We start from the raw sequence: 12,176 nt of genomic DNA, 5'->3' as shown, positions 1-12,176 counted from the left end.
TGTTCATAAGAGCAAAGGCCATGCCATAGTCTGAGCATTCCACAACACACCTCCATGTCTTCCATTTTTAAAATTATTTCTGTCTTTACTTCCCCAATGTACCACGAATCTTAGGAATGTGGCTATAGAGCACCTACTGATGTCTAAGCATTGAAGAATCACCTTTTTTCCCAACACTTTGTCCATTTAAGTCCCTCTGAAGTTATCACTGCTCACTGTAGCAACAACAGCAACAGCAAAAGTTTCTATGACCAAAATATTAATCTACTACTTATTTTATTAAAATAACACACGTTCACACCAGCATATAGACATGTGCATGGTAGACAAATAACTCCATCACTAAGCTGCCTTCTTAGCCCTTGCAATCCTAGTGTTACAACTACATGTTAAATTAAAATTTTCTTATTTTTTAGCTTTCATTTTTATGTCAACTTTTCTATTTTCCCTCTAAGTCAGTCTAATACTTGTTTATAGCAAGAAAAAATATGTAGGAAATAGTCTAGAAAGAAACTGTAGTCTCAGACCACTGAAGTATAGCAACTTCTACTGGTTCGTCTCCCAGAGGCTAGAAAAGTGAAGTTTTTGGTTCCCTTGGGATAACCTGTCTTTCCTCTGAATTCTTTGAATGTAGGAAAGAGCCCAAAGGGAAAAGTCAGCTAGCCGTATCAACAGCGGAAATGACAGGGAACAAATGCCTGACGGTGACATTGGTTTTAATGAAGTTATTAAATAAAATACTTTATAATGTCATGCACATGCAATATTAAATATTTTTCTCAGGTAGTAAGGTAGATTTATACTGCTTATATTTTTTTCAGTAACTTTACATAGGAAATAAATTTTTTTCTACAGTCTTAAAACTATAAAATACTGAAATGTAATTTACTGTGTGATATAAATAACCATTTCAAACTACAGACAACAGGGCAGTATATGTGATATCATGATTCTGTCTATGCATGCCTTGACATAGTAGGTATTTTTTTAAATTAACAATTATTCTTTTCTCTCCCCCTCTGTTTGTTTTTTATAGGTGAGTAACTGAAGGTAAAAAAGCAGAAATGATGGATATAAGTATTAAATTCTCCTTTATTAATGTCCTGTGGGTAAGTAAAGGAAAAATAAAACTCTGTGAAGTATGGAGATGAGTGCTAAACTTGAAAGGATACAAATAAGAAACCTGTAGCATTCTGTCACTAAAACTCTCTGATATTTTAAGATGATTTTATTTAGACATTAGAATTGTTTTCCTATGTGTTAATGTTTGTAATTATCTCATTTAGAATTTTTAAGTAAACAAATGAGGCTGTTTCATACTGTAATGCATAGATTCCTTTTCATACATTAAGGGTTTAATGACAGTGCTAATGTCAATGGAGATTATTTTAGATAAGTTTGTGGAAAATATTCATGGAGATTTGATTTTAGTTATTTCAACAACTTTAAGTTTAAGTTTAAGATCTTATCAACAATAATGCATTAAGTATGGAATGTTTAGAATAAGTAATTAAAATTTAGATTGTAAAATAGAAGAATCCCAATTTTAAACCAACTTGAGACTAGATAAGTACTGTCTTCATTAGGATTTCTGTTGCTGTGATAAATACCGTAACAAAAGCAACTGAGGGAGGATAGGGTTTGTTGTGCTTACACTGCACATCTTGGTCCATCCTTGAAGGAATTCAGGGCAGGAGCTCAAGCAGGGCAGGAACCTGGAGGCAGGACTGATGCAGAGGCCATGGAGAGATGCTGATTACTGGCTTGCTCTTCATGATTTGCTGAGAATGCTTTCTTCCAAAACCCAGGACCACAAGCCCATGGTTGGCCCCACTCACAATGTCCTGATCACTCCCACATCAATAACAAGTTAAGATAATGCCCTACAGGCTTGAATTCAGCTAGATCTTATAAGTCCTCTTCTTAATTGAGATTTTTCTCTTCTCAGATGGCTGCAGCTTGCATCAAGTTGAAATAAAACTAGGCAACACAGATAACAAGTTAAGATATTTAGCTACTGCTGAATGTTTAAAAACACAGTTTAAGATAACATACATAGAAAATTATGTTATTAAATAAGCTTTTGTAGGTTTATTAAAAGATCTTTTTATAATTGGCAAAGGAGTTATTTTGTTTCATACACAAATTTTTTTAAGGTTTACTTGTTTATTTAAAGTTTTTTTTTTCATTTTACATACCACCCACTATTCCCCCTCTCTACCCTTCTCTTGTTCTCCTCCTCTTCCCCTTGTTCCTCATAGTGGGTAAATCCTCCCTTGGGTATTCAACATAGGCTGGCATACCAAGTTGGGGCAGACTCAAAGTCGCCCCGCTCCCCCCAGTTTCTAGGCTGAGTAAAGCAAAAGCCAGTTCATGTACTCCTGATGTGTCCTGGGTGCCTTTGCCAGGGAACTCTTAAACAGATCAAGTGACACATTTGTCACCCTCATTCAAGGGTCTTAGTGAGGACCCATGCAGGCTCCCTGTGGTCAGTCCAGAGACCATGAGCTCTCACTAACTGGGTGAGCTGTCTCTGGTTTTTCCCATCATGATCTTTTCCCCTTTGCTCTTATAGTCCTCCTGCCTCTCTTCAACTGAACTCCAGGAGCTTGGGCAAGTGATTGGCTGTGGGTCTCTATATCAGCTTCCATTAGTTGCCAGATGTATAGGTTCTATGATGATAATTAGGGTAGTCACAGATCTGAGTGCAGGGGAAGGCTAGTTCAAGGGCCCTCTCCACCATTGCTATGAGTCTTAGCTGGGAACATCCTTGTAGCTTCCTGGGGATTTATCTAGCACCAGATTTAAAATCAATGCTGATTTGATACACTATACAGAATTTTGAGTCATAAACTCTTCACAAACAATGCAAAAGTCATATATTTTCATGTGAAAATAGTGTTAGAAAATCTTTTTATTAAGTATTGATTGTAATGTATCTTGTAGAATATACATTGGTGTTTGTAACCTGAAAATTTATGGAAAATTAAAAATTTTTGTCTTAACATTTGGTTATAATATTGAAAAATTATATTACCTGAGTAATTAATTCCAGAGAAAAGACTTTTATAGTGTACATGACTTGGTTTTCCTACATTGCCATAAGGTGGCATTTTATGGGAAAGTTTTCTTGTCTATTGATTTATTTTTTTCTTGTTCATTATTTATAAAGAGTTATTTAGATTAAATGAGATAAGGAATTGTCCTGGCCGTGTCATCAAAATTTAGTGTAAAATGATTATTTTCATTTTAGATGAACTCTTAATAACTTTACATTTTTACTTGAATATGTTGATACACATAGAATTTCATTGATGGATGGTCTCTATGTTTAGATTTCTTACATCAAGAATTCTTAGTTGGACAAATCATTTTTTAAATAGAAATATGTAGTTCCTTGATATTATCCGATCTAAGGCCATGTTTTATTTCAATAGATAGAAAATGTTTTAAAGATCACAGATACTATTTTAACAAAGTTGGAATTAGTGTTATATATTAATTTTGAAAATTCTAGTCATAAAATATTTGATTATGTTGACTCCAATAAGATATTCAATTTCATCAGAATAATTTAATGGCTACTATTTTTGGAAATAAGTAACATGATATGGATTCTTGAGGACAAATTCCAAAGGAAATTCTCTTTAATATTAACTATGACAACAGAATTCAGTCATCCAATTGTTGTGTTTATTCAGCATTTTATACACATTCTCAATCAGTATAAAACACCATAAAGACAAGGAAGAGTTGGTATGAGTGATAGAAATAATTATGATTTTGCAATTTATCACCATCTAAGAGTTATCAGAATGCCTATTCTTAGACATTTGTAACTCAATATCTGAACTATGTGAAGTAGCATAAATTTTGCATGCATAGAAGAGTAAATCATGTGTTAAAATCAATCTTTGTTTATTATTTGAGATTGAGATCCAGGGCAATCGTGTGTTTAATTTTATAACTAATAGATTTTACCTGCTCTTGACATTGGCAGAGGAGCTGCAATAAACTTTTATTAAGCACCATAAACCAAGAGTATGACCTCTGGTCAAGGTGTGTGACGTATAGCAACTGAAAAATTGAGAGTACTGCAAAGTCGATTAGCCAAGCAGTTGACTCTGTGTTGGTTGTAGAACAAATGCACCAGAAAGCTATGATTGCAGAGCATGTTCTTGCTTGTAAAAGGGAAATAGTTTGAGGACTAGAATTTACACTGAATTTGTCATTTTAAAAGAAAAATTTAAGGCTAACTGGGAGAATAATGCAAATTTAGACAATCAGTATTTTGTTACTATACAAAATGTAAGTGGATCATAAGATTGATTTATAATATCAATGGCTAAATTAATTTTTTCACTGGTTAAAATGAGAAGAAAAATGAATCAATTTAAATCATCATTTGGTCAAAATTAAATGATTAAAAATAATTTTGGTGATCATATACTCATGATTTTCCAGCTACAATTAAAACAGAAAGTTATTATTTAACACATAACTGTGACACTTATTTGAATACGTATATTATTTGAAATGTAATGTATTTTGTTTATTTTGAACTTTTTGCAAAGAAAATAAATAAAACTCGTTTTATCCACAACTAACAGACAGCCAGTTTCCTCAAAAATATTTAGAATTTCCAAAAAAATTGAAGAACAAAACAAAACAAAAGCAGTTTCATCTCTCTCTCTCTCTCTCTCTCTCTCTCTCTCTCTCTCTCTCTCTCTCTCTCTCTCTCTCTCTGGATTTTTGCTTCAGGAATCCTGTAAAAGGTATTTTAGCTGGTATTAATATAGTGCCTCTGTGCCCATGACAAGCTGAGTCAAAGCACATCAGGGCTGAAATGATTGAACAATCAGAAAAATTATTTTGCCATTATTTATATTAAATTTATAAATTATAAGTGTCTAAAATTATACTTCATATGATGTTCCTATGAAGGAGTGTGATCTATTAAAATAAAACAATAGTTGTTTTATAGATCCGATAAGTATGTTGATAAAAGTACTTTAGGGAAATCAAAATCAGGACAATTTAATTTTCTTGTTATTTTGGGAAAAACTTAGACCTTTGAAATGATGTTATCACTTGATATCTTCATTCTGTAAATATCTATGTGATTATACTGTAAGTATTATGACAACATATAAGCAAATATCATATTTGTCTTTTTGGGTCTGGGTTACCTCACTGATGATGATTTTTTTTCTGGGTCCATCAGTTTGTCTTTGAATTTCATGATTTTAATTTTTAACAGCTGATTAATATTCCACTGTGTAGATGTACCACTTATTCTTTATCCATTTTCTGTTGATGAACAAATAGTCTTTGTCCAATTTCTGGTTATTATGAATAGAGAAGCAATGAATGTGGCTGAGGACATATCTCTCGGTAGGATGAAGTGTCCTTTGGGCATATACGCAGAGTGGCTCTATTTCCAGTATCCTGAGCTACTGACACACAGTAGCCATACAAGTTTGTGCTCCCTCCAGCAATGGATGAGCATCCCCCTTACTCCAAACTGTAATTTGTATTTAAGTCTTGGTCATTCTGACTGTAGTTAGGTGAAATCTCAAAGTAGTCTTGATTTATATTTCTGTGAAGAGTTTATCTATCTATCTATCTATCTATCTATCTATCTATCTATCTATCTATCTATCTATCTATCTATCTATCTATCATCTATCATCTATTTATTTATTTTGTGTGTGTGATACAATTTCATCATTATAATACTCAACTACAATCTTGTTGAACAAAAAAATCATGGTATATAAATTTAAGGAGTAAGGAGAACATGAAAAGAGTTGCAGGGAGAAATTTGGGAGGATTGTTGTAAATACAGTATTCATATATGAAATTCTCAAAAAATGAATTGAAAGTATCACAGCACAATAGATTTGCTCTGTTCAGGACAGAGCCATAGTCTTTAGTTTTTACATTTGTTAATAAGTATAAAACTTTAATTTTGAATGGATGAAAGTAGCTCTTGTTTCTTATATGAGGTGGCAGAAAATTGTTATATGTTAAAACCACACTACTGTCTATGGCCATACCACCCTGAACACGCTGGATCTCCTCTGATCACAGGAGCTAAGCAGCGTCGGGCCTGGTTAGTACTTGGATGGGAGACCACCTGGGAACACCGGGTGCTGTAGGCTTTAAAAATAATTTATCATAAAAAATTATTATAAAATAAAACCAAACAAACACACTAGTTGTGGGTTCAAGTAGATGAAACTATATGCGTTCAGAAAGTACAGACTTAGAATTTCAAATTTCAAGTTGATAAATAACTAGAATTTGAGATCTTAAAAAGAAGATAATTAGATTAACCAAAACATTTTCTTCAATGTTTCATACTAATATAAATATTATACTATATTCACCTCCTTTTCAATATCATCATCTATATTTTTCAAAGATTTCAAAAGTTTTAAAATGCTTTCCATGTATTTTCTAAAGTTATAAATGCTGTTTTTCTTTATTTTAATATATATACTGTGACAAAATATCAGATGATACATATCCTTTTAACTTGTACTTTGTTCCAATAGATTATCTTGAATTCTCATCAAGAAAGAAAAAGTGATTTAAGTGGTACAACTTATCACTTAGGTTTGTGCCCAACTGATTAAAGGGTCATTTCCAAAGAACTATCTTTCCCACATTAGTACTGTCAAGTGGCACTCCTTTATTACAAAAATCAATAGTTACTTGCTTGAAAGTAATAATACTTTGCATGTCTGAATGATATTATGTTCTTCAGTGTGATTTTGTGCACATTATCCGATTTGGTCCTGAAGAGATGTTGATCATTTGATTATTCAGATAGAGTGGGGACATCAGAGTGTTCAGTCAGAACTAATGTCCCCTCAACCAAGTTGAACATACAGTTGATAGGGTCTTGCTTATAATGATGGAAGAAAAAAGTTGACTTATTCATTTCTATTGGAATTAAAACTATAAGAGTTAGCGTGATTTTTTCCTGCGTTACTTACTATCAGAATAAAAAAAAAGAACAAGTAAATTACATTATAATATATTCAATCATTTGTTGTAATATTGTTATTTCAGTACTTAATGGTTAAATATGTACATATATTACTATGAAATTGATTATTTAAATCTAAATCTGATAGTGCATCTAATATTCAAACATATAATTAAAAGATTACTATAATAACAAATATTTTCCAAGTTCATAACCTAATTTAAAAAGTATTTTCTCTACTCAAAAATTGTAACTAAAGACTTTGTTCAGACTAAGAAAAATATTCTCAAACCTGCATACAGATCATCTTAAATATGTCTAAATTTTATTTTAGGTATAAAAAGGCTAATTCATGGTTAAGCATGCTTAAGGATTTTTTAACCCTTAGTGTATGCAATGGTCTGGCAAAAAAAAAAAAAAAAAAAAATTCTCAACATGCACAGGCTTTGACCTTGACTGAAGGATAATATCTCTCTTGGCCGTTTTGAATAAAGCAAGGTAGAACAGTCACCAAAACATTACTCAGCAATAAATAAATAAATTAATAAAAAAAAAGATTTAAAAGAAACCATTAACTAAACTTCCTCTGGATCAACCTCCTTTAAGCCAAGTCTGTAAGTCTTTCTATTATATATCATTCATAACATCACATTAAATATTACTACAAATTATTTTAGTTCAATTTTTCAGGCTTTTTTTTTATCAGCTTCATACATGAGCGCGCGCGCACGCGCGCGCACACACACACACACACACACACACACACACACATATAAGGAAGGGAAATGTGATGTGAAAACAGTTTCTACAGTGACACTTTCAGTTGTTTGTGCAATTTAACTGTTATTTCTCATTAGCCATTATTTACTGTTTTTTCTAAGCAGTGATTTAGAGTGATAGCCTAAGTACAAATCTGCAGATACAATTCAATCTCTTTCCACTGGAAGCTGCCATCTGAAAGTACTGTTTTATGGGCCCCAGGGATGTTGGGCAATTTTTTTTTTTAGGTCATTGATTCAATTATATCTATTTGTTGAATAAGTCCTTCATTTCAAGTCTTACTGAAATCCTGCAACCAAAGCATTAATTTGCTATAATCCGGAACACTATAGAAAATATTGTGTGGATCTTTGTTCCTTCTTTCTAAAGTGTAGCCAAGAGTTAGAATTTGATCGAGGGTAACAAATCATGATGAATGTGGTTTCCATCCCATAAAGAAAACGCACTGGATAAGTCCCTATTATTTTGTCTTTTTTACAAAAGACCAAAATGATACCTAGAATGAAGTAGCACTTTCAAGTCATATAATAGCTTTCCACATGATTATTTCCAATCAGGACTCTTGCCAGGAAACCAGACACACTGCTAAGGAGTTGGGGGAATCTAGACAACAAAATTGAAGTTGCCATATGAACCTTCAAAGAAAAGAAAATCCCAATGTGCCTTTCACCAGGGTCAGTACTTTGTGTAAGTCAAAAAATTGCAACAATCCTGAAATACTTGTATAGAAAGTGCACCAGCTAGCAGACAACTCATCTGAGGCTATCCTTGACAACTTTTCCCTTTACTATGATAGTGCCCATTGAACGTCTCTTACTGGAATTGACAACCTCATACACCAAGTGATGGTATTTACTACGCTGTCATTTCTTATCTAGTTTCCTTCTTCAACTATTACATTATATGTATTCCTTCCATATAAAGATTACTATTTATACATCCACAACTATCACATAAATCACTACAATGTAGAGAAGTGTGCTGTTAGCTTTGACTGCATAGTATTCAGACACCAAAATGTCAAAATAGGGATTTTATCAACTGGAATAATGATGATCTGTAGCAATATAGTCAAAGCTACATCTACCTAGTAAGTAGAGACAAGGGAAATAAAATTCTGGTTTCCCCCGTCTCATGTCTGGACTTTCTTCATACAATACACTTTGTATCTAGAAGATTAATGCCACAAGTAGATTTAGTGTATGATTATGTCTGGGGAGGTTAAAAAAAATCACCTTTATAATTCTTCATGTATGATGCCATTGCTACTGATATTCATTGAATAAGATGAATGAAAAGTTCATTGTTACAATGCAGGGTCCCAGGCACAATTTATTTGGTGTGAAACAGTATCCAGAGAGATGAAAACAAACTCTTTGAAACAATTGTTAACAACCAATCAATAAGATTTATAACAGTTACCCAGAATATTAATAAACATACTTTATACATGACAACTGAAATTATAGTGATTGAACAATCAGTTTTAATTTGCTCAAAACAATTTGTGAAGGAAATAGAGTTTGGAATCTTAACTCAGTGGCTTTTAGGCTCAAAAAAAAAAGGGGGGGGGGAATTTCTAACTAAGTTCCTTTCACCCAAAATAATCTCCAGAGTTCTAAAATTTCTTTGATGTTTATATTATTGTTCATTTGATGGATCTAACATACTGCAGCAGCTTTAGTTTGTGGTTCATTTGACTTTGTGTTTTTAACCATATTGGCTTATTGAAAAAAAAATCAATATACCATGTTTTGATCTCTTTATGATACAGTGATATTTAATCAAATCTAATGATTGATTACCAAATATAAAGTAATCTATATTATATTAACAACTAGAATGAGTTCATACTTACAATGTTGTGTATAATATTAAACCTTGTGAAATGAAGGTCATGGCTAAAAACATAAATAAATCTTATTGTGAAAAATATGTATTAGAGAAATAAGAAGTGTTAATATTACCAACATTAGTATAATTCACCCTCAGAGAGCAACTTATATATAATATTCAGTTAATCAAAAATATTATTTTTTATTTTCTATTTTAAATTTTGAAACAATATTACCCTTGGAACACAAGACAGGAAAATTCCTGAAATCCATGCATTGATTTCCTCCATGATAGGATTAGAAAAATAATAAAATGAGCACATAGAGTTTGCTTCTAAATTTAACAAATTATGGGATTTATAAAACAGTATATTTATTAAAATATTTGTATATTTTTAAAAAAGTATACATGTGGTATTTTCTTCAAAATAATCGAATATTTCTGTAAGTATATTAGGCCATTAATTCAAGAGAGGTATTGGAATTTTGAATTTATTAAGAATTGACCACTAACTATGAACCTTTTTAATTGTTTACTTTTTTCGTTCCTAAATCCATTGATGTTAATTTAGCCATTTTATTTAATATTTTATCAGAATACATCGTCTAATTCAACCATACTATAAATGGTTACTATACATGCTATACATGAATTAATATTTAAATGAGAGTGGATATAATAGCGATAAATGCTCAGTGTCTTTTAAAAGTTGTGTAGATGATTATTGAGTGTAATTGCTAATACATACTGATTTTATTCCTTGAAATTATAAAATTCAGCCAAAATTTCACATCCTTGTAACATTATACAAAATCAATCTAAATTGGGCAGTGGTGGTGCATGACTTTAACTCCAGCACTTTCAGAGGCAGGGAGGCGGATCTCTGTGAGTTCTAGGCCAGCCTGGGCTACAGAGTGAGTTCCAGGAAAGACCCCAAAGCTAAACAAAGAAGTTCTGTCTCAAAACACAAACAAACAGACAAAAAAATTAAACAATCTGTTCAATTCCTTTAACATTTGAAAAATCCTCATTAATAATCCTTTTTTTACTTTGAAATATGAGCCGAGTTAATTAATATATTGAAACATAAAATATAGTAAGACAGTATTTCTAATATGTGAATATTAAAACAACTTTGTTCAAAACAAATAAAAATTTTGTTTTATTATGTGTAGAACAATAGCTTTCTGATCTTCTTTATTACACAGATGTGAGTTCTTAGTTCATGCCTATTCATATTTATTTATTCAAACATATTTATTCCACACATGAATGATTATTTGTCCTTTTCCTTCTGAACATGGCAGTTATAACAATAGGCTTATATAATGGTTGCCTTCAAATACAAATGCAACAATATTGAAATAATGTTACATTATAAATGAATCAAATATAAAAAGTCAAGGATAATTTCACTTTGTACTTTGGTTGAAAATTAAATATTTCATCAGGCCATGGTCCAAAAAGCTACATGAGGTCATAGGGCAACATTTTGTGTACTAAGAAAATCCACCCTGTCCTTTTGAGTGAATGAAAATTTATAGAGAATGCTAATTTAACTTGGAAGAATCAACAATGAAAATTATGCCACCTGCTTTTTATGTGGTAGATATTGTAAATGTAATAAGGTACATGGAAAATATTTCTATAGTGGCAATTATTTAGCTTCAAGGGAAATAATTGTTGTCTTGCCCAGTTAATCTTTCAAATATTTTAATTAAAATTCTCTTTATGCTATATCATGAAAAAAATAAACTAGTGTCAGAAATGCATTTATGTGATCTTATTTTAATGTTTATTTATGGTTGAGTTTTAACTTAATAAACCAAATCTTCATATAAAGCTATTTTCAGAAGTAAAACACAACTATTACTCTAATTAATATTTCACCACATGCTGAACATTCAACAATTTTCAAGTGTTTTTAATTCTACATAGACAGTATCTCATATATTTACTAGTCTAGACTGATAAAATGAAAAAAAATAGCCAGGCCCATCCTAATTTTATCAAAATTAGCTGTATACTTAGAACACATTTATGCTAAAACTACTCATCAATTTTAAACTCTTGGGAGAAAACATTAAAATTTAAGCACATCAGGTGTCTGATGGCTTTATTGAGTTAAGATGTACAAAAATCAATATTTATATGAATGAATGCTAATTCACTCAGAATTGTAGGAAATATATTAAATAATATCAGCAAAATATCATGTCACATTTTAATTGGAAAATGTAACACATTTAAAACCAAGATAACTTACCTCAGGCCTCCTTTAACTAAGGATAAAATTCAATACAACTAAATCATAAATTTTTAAATCTTTGTAATTTAAATGTATCTAATGAATTTCTCTGATATCCTTAGCCCTACTCCTCAAAAAGTACTCAAAAGAGAACTGAAAATTATTAATGCATTGAGTAGACAGTCTTTACTAGTATATTCAGAGTTATTAACTCCAGTACTCATTTAGGTTACTTACAAATGAATCAGGATAGCTAACTTTGTAAAAAAAAAAAAAAAAAAATCTCTGTGAAGGATTCTCAATAAATTTGAATGA

The 12,176-nt window shown here is 31.3% G+C and overlaps 1 protein-coding gene and 1 pseudogene across 4 annotated transcripts in view; both read left to right on the top strand.

Annotated features, from left to right (window-relative positions):
- Positions 1 to 12,176, top strand: part of Cadm2 (cell adhesion molecule 2) — a 984,450-nt gene that overhangs the window by 235,840 nt on the left and 736,434 nt on the right. The window lies entirely within an intron of this gene.
- Positions 6,046 to 6,164, top strand: LOC121821853 (5S ribosomal RNA; annotated as a pseudogene).

Source organism: Peromyscus maniculatus, chromosome 12 (genome assembly GCF_049852395.1).
Source record: "Peromyscus maniculatus bairdii isolate BWxNUB_F1_BW_parent chromosome 12, HU_Pman_BW_mat_3.1, whole genome shotgun sequence".
Taxonomy (NCBI): Eukaryota; Metazoa; Chordata; class Mammalia; order Rodentia; family Cricetidae; genus Peromyscus; species Peromyscus maniculatus.
This window is presented reverse-complemented; position numbering and strand designations above follow the sequence as displayed.